Here is a 12,012-nt window from a genome sequence, read left to right on the forward strand (position 1 = left end):
CTATCCTAACAACTTGATAACCATTAGCCGTATAAAAGATTTTCTCACAGAAAAACCACTTGCTAACTTTATCAAATATTTTATTTAAAAGATTATCAAAAGTTTGTTTAAAAAGATTTTATTTGAAAAGATAAATTTATTATTTATTAAAACAACTAGATAATTATCTTCGATAATTATCTTTATTAAAACTTTTACAAATTATCTTTTCTTTAAGAAATTATCTTTTAAAACTAACTTTTATTCCAGTAGTCTTTAACATAAGTCATTGAGTTCCTTTCCGACTTTATATTATTGAGTGCTCACAATTAAAACTAGAACGTGAGATTTGCACGAGGCTTTTTAAAGAATGCTACTCCGCATCCAAGTTCCTACTCCGGAACGAACTTTGCTTGAATCCTTTATTCACCAAAGACTCAAAACATTCATTAGTCGAGTTTGTCAATTTGTCCATCAAAACCAAAAGGCTCAACAGAAGGAATTGCCATAGAAAATTTTTTAGCTTTGGAGAGAAGAAGATATAAATCTTTCATATCATTGAAAAAAATCCACATCTAATTAGGTCAAATTCATAAGTACAAGTATTGCTAAATAGTTTCGAGTTTGTTTAATACTTCATCTAACTTGCCCTCAATATCCAAGCAAAATTGGTACGTAATCCTCGTATAGTATTAGCTTAAATTATACTATCATCCGAAGTATTAGATTCAAATCTTTTGAGCATTTTAAGATTTTTTAAAAAAAACATATTTATAAATAAATGCGAAGATTTGAGAATTCCTCGCTTTTAAACTCTTGGTCAATTGCAATTTGATTCAAGCATGCATGACTAGCATGATCTAATTCGTAGTAAAAGAGATGATTATTACAAACTCCTGCTTAATAACATAAATTATTTGGCACTAATTTACCGTCCATTGGACACTAGCCACAATCCTAATTTATTTTATTACTACCTTGATTACCAAGATTTTGTATACAAAACTTTTACCTCTAAAAGTTCAAATCAATGGAACAACATATTCAAGTGAACCAAAACCACACTAGTATGACTTAGAACCAAATACAAATAGCATGCATAAATAATTAACCATAATAACACGGTTTTGGACGGGATATCTTAATCATCATATAGGTTAATCAAACCGTAAGATCATGAATCCATCAGACATGATCAATAATTAACCACGCCTCTCATGATTGTCAATTAACGAAAGGCGGTTAAATTAAGGAAATTAATTATTGTAGTTCTTACTCGCGAATTGCCTTTTACGGTGTGAACCCGTGATTATGCATAGCGATATAGGCTTTAAGTAAGAATCAAGTACAACCTAAGTAACTTTTCTAATTAATTAATCTTTCATAAAAGAAACACATTAAAATAATATTATTGTATCAAAATTGGAATACATATGGATTATTATTATGGGAGTGCTACAAAATATACCCCACCAAAGTCAATAAAAAGATTCATGGGAAAAAGAGGGGTGCATGTGCAAGAAACGTTGGTAAACTTAGAGTTTCTCTCCTTTTGATAAGAAAAGATTGAGAAGTTTAGCTAAGCTAGGGTTTGGCATTTTTAGGTTTACATAAAAATTTATATATATTTTAATTATATTTTGGGAATGAGTTCTTAAAACTTTTACAATGGCCACTAGCTTAAAGCCAATATTATAACAAGTAAAATATGTATAGGAACAAATAATAAGCTTCCAAATCCTACTAATTATACAAAGTATATGTTGATATATATAATTGGGTTATATCCCATGCATGATCTTGTAGGGATATGTGAATTCTTTTGTCATCCCTTACAAAATCCACTTCCACCAGCCTTGCAATGCTTCACATCCAGCTTGTGGATACGTGGGTTCCAAAAGTTACGGCGGCCCCGAAAAGTCTCTATTGTGAAACTCGAGCGATTCTTAATAAATTAAACCTGTTTCAACTTTATTTCGTCATTCTCAATAATAAGTCATGCATTTTCTAAATTCTATAAGCTAAATACAAAATATTATATTATTTTTTTAACAGATTCCTTAATTTAGCATTCTGAAAAGAAAATATATGTAACATAAAATAGAGCTGTAATTCCTTTAAATAATGATATATAGTATTTTGACTCAATTATTTTAAAATGAGAAGAGTGATATTCTTTGCTTAGCTTCCATACTCTTTTTTGTTCACTTTTCTTTGTTTGGGAATAAATTGTATGTTTCCTAGAAGGCTAGCTAGAAGGGGAAAGCAACTTACATACTTCGTATAATTTAATACTTCAAAAAGCTACCCAAATTCAGTATAGTTCTTTCTTCTAGTAAAATTCCATGCATACCTGAGAATATTTAGGAAAAGCAAACTTGTGATTTTGTAAATATTTATGTTTGAGTTTAATTGTTTCTTCAATCAACTAAGATATATTGCTAGTTTGACTTCTACTGTTCAACAATTTGGTACAAAATTATAACAAAAAAGGTTTGAGATCGTATTGATAAATGGATTTTTGATGCAGAAAAACATGCATGTAATGATGTAACGTAAAAATGACTTGATTTCAAACTCTGGATTCTACTCCTAAAAGTTTAACTAACAAAATTAAGCTTATAATAATTGATTCAAACTATTTATATATTATGAAGTTATGTACACGTTAATAAGTTCAAATAACATAGAAAAACACGAGGAAAATCTAGTAAAGAGACGTGCACCCCCTTTTATACATAACAAATACTTATGTTTTATAACTAGCATATATTACTGATAATTACTAGAATGATTATGCGACTAGAGGCATTTTTATTGGTTTACTTATGGTAACTTGTTGCTGGTTCAAAATGCTTTTGTTAAAAATAAATATATTTTGCTAACTTTACATCTTCGAGGGTTTTCTCTTGTATCCAACATCAATATTTTATTAGTATAACTGATTTTTAATTTTAAATAATTTTTTTGAAACATTAAAATTTATTTCCCTAATCAAATTAATTTACGGTTTTTTTTTTAAAAAAAAAAGGTAAGATACAATGGGAGATTAATCAAATTGATTTACTTAATAATACCAGTTCTTGGTGATACGATAATTGAAATTGATTTTTACTTGAAGTAACTTCTAATTTGAAGAGAATATTGTTTATATTATGATTAATAATAATAATAATAATAAATAATAAAAACAAATGAATACCAAAAGTTAATGTGAGCAACTATTATATTGAGATCGTATATTACTTTTGGTTGGATTGAATCATCCCAATAACGTAGAAATCTCTCCTAATTTTGGTGTGTATTTAAGAAAGTACAAAGTAAGATATGAACACAGCTTTCAAATACTACCTTTACAAATATTTAAGCTTAAAATAGATGATTAACTACAAATGCTCTATCAATCTAGCAAAAATCCACCTTAAAAGCACCAAACTAAAATTATAAATCAAAAAGTTATAAACACTATTACATGTACATACTACATACCCTTAAAGCTTATAAAAATGTTCTTTATTTCGCTATCCACCTTTCAGCCTTTCTACATCTTCATTTGCTTAGCACAAAAAGGAAACTTTTACGCATCGAGTTAAACCGATAATAATTTAGTGTAAGATTGAGGAGATATATTTTAGTGCTATTCGTAATTTTTTTTAGTAATTCAGGGTAACTTTATTTCGAAAATTGAATTTTAAAAATTAGTTTAATACTTAGCTTGTAATATTGTAATAAATAATTGTAAAATTGTCTCATGTAATTTGTCGAATTAAGAATATTAAAGATACTACATGCATAAAGGTGATTTAGCCACTCAAGATTATTCTTCGAATCACTCCTACTTGCATTGCTATTGTGGAAATACTACTTAAAACTATGATCGAACATCTTAATAATCATTAAAATCATGATCATCTCATGTAATATTATTATTAATATTATCGCGGCACCGCTAATCTCATTCACAAGATACCTATAAATCAACTTTATGGTAGAACGAAGTTGGCAAAGCTAAAAAAGGCCTTTTGTAGCTATATTGCAACCAGTTATATTTTTAATTATAATAATTTTGCATATTTAATTTCTTCATCAAACTTTTTCTTTAACGCGTGACACCACCTAATTATAGATTTTTATGCCACTTTTTACACTAATTAATTAATAAGTCTCATAAAATTATAGGTACTTTTTTTTTTTTTTTAAGACAATAAAATTATAGGTACTTGATTGACTACAACTACGCATTTGCTTAATTGTAGTAATATATCTTTCCAAAAAAAAAAATGTAGTTATATATACCAAGTACAAAATTAGCCACGTAAAAGCTTAAATTGGCCACGTTAAGAAACAAAACCCTTATAGGTTTGTAGCTTTATACCAAATACAATGTGTCTTGGATCATAATAAAACACATGTTGTTTAAGATAACCTCTCTGTCCCTATATAATAGATTATAGACTACATTCAACTACAATTTGTGTTTATAGATTTGATCTAAGACACCTACAATATTATGACATATCATAAAAGACAATACATGAAATTATAAAATCTAAATTATTTACAAGTAGTAAGGGTGATGGATAATTTTGCGATGACCTGAAAACTCTATAATAAAAACATGTGTGATTTTTTTATTTGAGGATGAGGCGAGTACTTTATTTTTAGAAAGTGAAAGGGTATATTAAGATTGGTAACACTTTACTTAATTGAATAACAGTATTTATAAAGTATATACTAAAATAAAAGTGTCCAGAAGAATAAAATCTTATCGATCAGAATTTGTCCATTTCAAGTATATCCTTTCTTCGTCATCGTTCAATTTATTTGGTAGTACGGTTCATCCCCTCTTCTTCTTCTTCTTAGTTCTTATTATTCTTTTTAAAGAAGAATTATGTACCACAAAATTAAACATGTAATTTTATATTCAGCCTCAAAGTCCTCGAAGTTCGGTGGAATCTTCTAGCCAGAAATTAGCCCCATACACCTTTATATATACATGGCTGTTCACAACCATCTAAAAGTAGAATTACTTGGAGGAGTATAAAGTTCTATTTTTTTTTTTTCCTTTTTGCTTGTCTCATTTGAAAATTTCAATTTAAAAAGAGAAGTTTAATAAATCTTAAATTCGTCTTAATATTTTGTTTTTAAATTTCAACTTTTAAAATTATTTGATATGCCTGGTTCGTAAAAAAAATTAATTAATACTCAATATATACTCGTACAATATAAGCCATTAAGATGTATGTGCAAAAACACAAATGAGACAAACAAAAAGAAAGAAAGAAACTTTAATAGATTTAGGATTTAAATTAGTTATCAAATCTTATGATCGTGTACTCCATAATTAAATGATTAAAATTGATATATAATTTATTGATTGTTAAAACTTTCTTACAAACTTACAAATTTAAGTTAGAGTAGTATAAAGTTAATTGTTTTTTCAATTTTTAGGTAATGAGAACAAATTATTAACTTGGGTAACATATTTATGGTTTTAAGCTTAGTGGCCTTGAAATAAATTTATTAGTCTTGAACACTTAACTTTCTTATTTGAACAATTTATTTTATTTTATTTATTTATTTATTTATTTTGAAAAGAAAAGAAAAGATGACAATAAATTGAGCATAACAATCTTTTTTTTTAAAAAAAAAAAAAAAAAGTTGAAAGAGGGAAGGTTGAGCAGAACAAAAGTCTTTAAATATGTTGCAACAAGCTTTTATGGAATAGATGAATAATCATAGATACTAAGATATATGATAAATTAAAAGGGACAAAATTGTCCTGAAATTCTCCTTGGCTAATCCACCTATGTATGGCCTCTACTCAATTCATGCTGATCTATCCAACTTTTATATATAGTCCTCAATTGAGCACACAAAATAACTAATAAAATCACACAGATCATCAACAATAAAATAATACTAAAACAGACACTAGGAATGATACGTGTCACTTTATGGTGCTGTATTTTCCCTCCAAAATTGTTTTCTCCATTTTATTTTTATTTTTTTACTTTTTATTGTAAATATACTTTATATATTCAGCAAATCATTTGATTGTGATTCACTTTCCTAATAAAAATATATATATTTGTGATTCACATATTTTCCATATTATTATTATTATTATTATTATTATTATTATTATTATTATTATTATTATTATTATTATTATCTCAAAAACAGACAAAGTCATACAACCTACAATAAATTAGTGGGAAGCAGAGAAATAATCTGGGCCCCCACTCCTCTAGCTATAGCAAAGCCTACCCTAGTGAAGATATGAGCTGCAGCACGAGCTCCAATGTCTTGCGTCGTCGAGAACCTCAGAACCCGTTTCAGCAACACAACAACCTCCTTCTCTAATTCCCCAAGCGAAGAAAAGGAGAAGGGAATGAATGAAACCATATCCAATCAGCCGACAACTAGCTTCATATTTCACCCGCTTTCGATGAGCCGCATCAGCCACAACCTGTCCAGGAACAAAGTCAGATATTATTATTATTATTATTATTATTATTATTATTATTATTATTATTATTATTATTATTATTATTATTCAATTCAATCTATAACGTAATATTAAAACAGACACTAGGAAGAAACCGACTCTAGAAATAACACGTGTCACAATTTGGTACTGTTTTTTGCTCTAAGTTTTTTTCCACGGAGGCATCAACTACTTATTGTAAAATATACTAAAAATATTCACCAAATCATTCACTTACTTAAACAAAATATATATTTGTGATTCACATATTTTCCATAAAATACTATTTTAACGTCTATTACTTTGTATATATATGGAGTATATATTATTTCCTAATCCTTATGCAGTATTTTATTCTTTCAAATCTTCAATATATTATATATGCAGTAATTTTGTAACCAAAAAAAAAATAAAAAAAATTATGCGTTTTAGAAATAATTTATTCATACTTGATTATTACTATTACTATTACTATTACTATTATTTCCTAAGCCTTCTTTTGTTATTCATATATTCTCTATTTAGAAATTTCAAAATGTTTTATTTTCTTTTTACGAAATGGCTTCCTAATAGCATATATTTTTTTTTCTTTTTATAATGTCAATCTTATTTGATTTATTTTTAATTTTTAGTTATTTATGTACATCAAAAGCACGACAAATTAGATATGTTTTCCACTATCCTAAATTGTATCAAGTACACTGTAGTAACTATTTATATTACAATCTCATAGTGTTTAATATACAATTTTAAAATACTTAATTATTTAGTTAATAAAAAGAAAAACGATATCAATTTATCATTAAAATTTTAAACTTATTTGTCTAATTACTCTGTCGTCATTATATTTCATGTTTCATTTCATTATATACATATTATAAAAAAAATTATAAAAAAAATACTTTGGTTATATATTTTGTCCACATGCATTATAGAAAATATTTTATTTTTGTTTATTAAAAATTTTGTATTGAATTATAAACAATAGTGAAATTAATTATCGTGCATGGCACGGGACCTAATCTAATACTATATAATTTAGCATCACATCTACTAGCATTCTAGCAACATGAACTAACTGTATGCCACGGTGCAATATCTACCCTAAACTCCTAATTATCCATTAAGTGATCCATAAACTGGGTTGGACGACTTAATTTGGATTCTTTTATTAACCCGGACTAGAATCTCTTAGATATCAACTTGGCCCAAGTTAACAGATTAGACAATTTAAAAGAGTGCTGGGTAAAGCGTAAGAGAATTCTCTTTCCAAAATTGCCCTAATGAAAATTGAGCCTTCAAACTGATGATTGACAGGTACCCTCCTTTTTATTAGGCCAAACTTTGCTGATTGATAACTATGTAACTACTAACTAAAATGTGATTTTTAAGCATTTCATCAGCTTGTTCCCTGAACCAGACAAATTCAAACAAATGTGCTATTTTATCTTAGAACATAGCATAGGGATTAGGGAAGTTGACATTTATATGTGTCCGCTCCTATATTGATAGTTCGATACTAAGAAAATGCATGACAAAGTTATACATTGACTTGTGTACTAATTAATATTGACTTAATTAAATTAAGATTTCCATCTCAACTTTTTTTTCTTTGATGGATTGCTGTGAAATTTGTTTCACCCTCTACAAAGGTATGTAAGGTCGCAAAATTATCAATTTTTTTTAATATTGTCCGATAAATTAGATGAAAATCATCTTCATAATAGCTATACAAATCTTTAAATATTATCTCTAGCTTCAAACACTCTTTATAGTCTAGCAATGTATGTAAGAAGTATTTCACGGTAAAGATCTACTCGACGATCGGAATTTATATAAGGGAATTCCCTATTTATTATATTCAATATGTTATGTATTTTTGTAGATGTCATATGACTTTTTGCTTGGTCGATCATCAATTTGTTGCTCTATGCTTTGCATTGTTCAATTTCATTCTTATTATTCATGATAAATTTACGTAATGTCCATCGATATTACGACGTATTAATGTTTAGTTATGATTATAATTTCCTCCTTAGACTATAGATTTGCATATATCATTACCCCTTTTTAATAGCTATTTATAATACCTCTCTATATGTATATAATTTTATAGGAAAATTATTAAGAAGTGGAGAAACTTTGAAATATTAAAATATTGATAATTTTATATGTCGTTTAGTGGAATTATTGTGATGGTCTTATTACTTACTAAGGCCTTGTTCTTTTGGGCTTCAGACCAGAGCAGAGCAGATTTCAGCAGAGTAGCGTAGAGCAGATTTCAGCATTATTATTATTATTATTATTATTATTATTATTATTATTATTATTAAAAATAACAAAAATCTACAAAGTCAAACGATTTACAAGAAATTAGTGGGGAGCCGAGATACAATTTGGGCCCCCACCCCTCTAACTATAGCGAACCCAATCCTGTTGAAGATTATTATTATTATTATTATTATTATTATTGTTGTTGTTGTTGTTGTTGTTGTTGTTGTTGTTGTTGTTGTTGTTGTTGTTGTTGTTGTTGTTGTTGTTGTTGTTGTTGTTGTTGTTGTTGTTATTATTATTATTATTATTATCTCAAAAACAGACATAGTCATACAACCTACAATAAATTAGTGGGAAGCCGAGATACAATCTGGGTCCCCACTCCTCTAGCTATAGCAAAGCCTACCCTAGTGAAGATAATTGCTGTTGTTGTTGTTGTCGTTTTTTAGACTTTTTACTCTTTTTATAACATTAGAAAATGTGTTAAATAGTATAAAATTTTAATTATTATTATTATCTATAAATATTAGTTGTTATTATTAAATATTAATAATAATAATTATTATTTTTAAACAGAGTAGAGCAGAGCAGAACAAGACATAGTAGATTTCAGCAGAACAGAGCAGGACAGAGCAGAATAAAATAGCTCAAAAGAACAGGGCCTATAAGTGGTCTAACATAATCCTAAGTGGTCAACCACTACCTAGTAATATGCTAGTATATGAAAATCTAACCAAGCTTAATAAAATAAGCAAAGTTAGGTTCAATTAATCATTTATGAGGTGATCATCAAACAAAGATTAATCATTTGAAAGGGCCCATAAGATTGTATATATTTTTGTTTTTAATTATTTTGGTTAGTAAGTATGTAGTAGGAAGATATTCTATGAGAAGCTTTTAGTTTCTCACTCCTCCATTTATAACATTATAATATATGCTTTCATTTCCTCAAAATAAATTTATAATATATTGTTTTTTACTCATTGCTTGGCCCTATCTATTACACTAGCCACAAATTGGTCAAACAATCATTCTTTGTAAAACAAATAAAATTAGGTGATAATCTTGATGATTTCTCCATAATCCAACGACTCTATTTCTCTAAATGATTGTTAATGTTAGCGCCGCTTATTTTCAACCGTTTATCCACTAGCTTGATAATTAAATCACATGGCATGATCTAAGGAAGCTAGAGAAAGAACCTCAGAAGAAAAATATATGATTTTTTGTAAAAAAATTTTTTTTTGCAGAATTATTGAAAATATTTGAAAATCTACTTAGCATAAAGAAGATATAAGAATATAATTAGTACCCATTAAATGATTATGGGAGATCTTCACTTTTTGAGTAACACCTACTTCCATATTATTAGCCTATTTCTTGAGACTCGATAAATATATTGTAATAAATGATTAAATGATTTATTTTCTTTTTTGAAATATATAATTGATTTAATCATTTCATCATGCCTAGAATAATTTTTTCCATCTTTGATGGACCATAAATTGATCATGTGATAACATGAAGGTATATGTTTTTTTAATTTTACAATTTTTTTTATTTTTATTTTTTTTATCAATGTAGGGAATTGAATGACTCAATGATCAATGTGTAGACGAAATTCGATAATAAATATTAAGTGTCATTTCAGTACGTACTTTAACCAATTAAACTTATTAACATTCACTTATATAACAAAGAAGTATACATTTTGCTAAATATTTTTCTTTTACACTATGTAGATCATGATTATAATTTTTCTAACGTGGATTGCTGATGGTCAACTTGGAGTTGAACTTATTATGAATGAATAAAGTTTTGTATTTAAAAATAAAAAACTTGGCAAATTATTAGCAAAATTTCTCAAGTCCTCATAAACATGCCTAGTTTAATGAAATTGTCAGAAAAGATTTGTGTTAGATACCCTTGCCCCTAAAAAAAATAATTGTAACAGAAATATACAAATCTATGTGAATAATATGGTTCTTAATTATGGTTTACTTATTAGACAAAAATTATTTAGTTCAAAATTGGATTGGATGTATTATTATTAAGCACGTCTAAGATGGACGCAATATATGCGGAGACTTGAGAGGTTTGAATGTTGACGTCAAGCATGCATGGTCGGTTGGTCAATATAAACTCTCTCCATCAACACTCGGCGCAGTTTAGAATCTTTAGATCGGCAAGTCAGCGTTTACAACGTAAACATCATTAGTTTTAAGACTATTTCATAGATTATCTATCAAGTTCAAAGCTAATCAAACAACAAATTATGTTAGTTATATAGCCTTTATAAGCGAATGTATGCAAACTCAATTACCGAGACATCAATCCAATTGTTGATTAAAAAATTTATTTGTAATTATACATTTTGTGATAGAGTATATAAATCGATCGTGGACTTCAAACATCAGCTTAAACTTATAATTTAGAGATGATGAGTTTTCCCTATGATTGTATCACCAATTGGTTTAAGTATGGAATCTCATCTAAGCTTATAAGTGGATCGAACCAAGTCTCGTTCATTTTCTTGATCTATCCATATTGCAAAGCTCACATGTAAACCTGTCAATTTTCGACCCGACCCGCAAACTCAATCCGTTTTTGTGGGTCTTGAACAAATTTTTTTGACCCGTAACCCGATTTAACCCGAACTTGTTTGACCCGCAAATTTGTGGGTCAAACCCGACCCGAACCCGAACCCTACCTGTCGACATGATTTTATGGTTTTTTTTTTTAAATAAAAACATTTATTTGAAAATTAATATTAGTTTATTGATTAAGTTTGACGTTTGTCTACCCTCGGACATTCATTTCATCTTATTCTCATTTATCTATCTCATATAACTCTTGCTCAAATCCACACCAATCACCTCTTACCCCAATTATCGACCCAGACTAATTGCATCCGCATAACCCGCATCACCGTCATGCCACCGATCGATTAACAGGTCTACTGATATTAATGTCAAAAGAGATATTATACTGCACATATATAATAATATTGGCCTCCTCCTTAAATTTGGATGTTTAAAAGTTTTATTTTTAATTTTATTATCATTTTTTATTAGTTAGAAATTAATGTGCTTTGGTGAAATGGTGACGATTTAAATTATGTAGTATATAATGCCTAAAAATAATATGGTGAAAATGTTGGATTAAAAAATTGGGAAAAAAATAGCAAAGTAAGCTTGAAAAATCAGAAATTAATAAAAATTAGCCAAAAAAATTAAATAAAAAATTGTTCTAAACCCGTTGGGTTGACC

This window comes from Chenopodium quinoa, unplaced genomic scaffold (genome assembly GCF_001683475.1).
Source record: "Chenopodium quinoa cultivar QQ74 unplaced genomic scaffold, ASM168347v1, whole genome shotgun sequence".
NCBI lineage: Eukaryota > Viridiplantae > Streptophyta > Magnoliopsida > Caryophyllales > Amaranthaceae > Chenopodium > Chenopodium quinoa.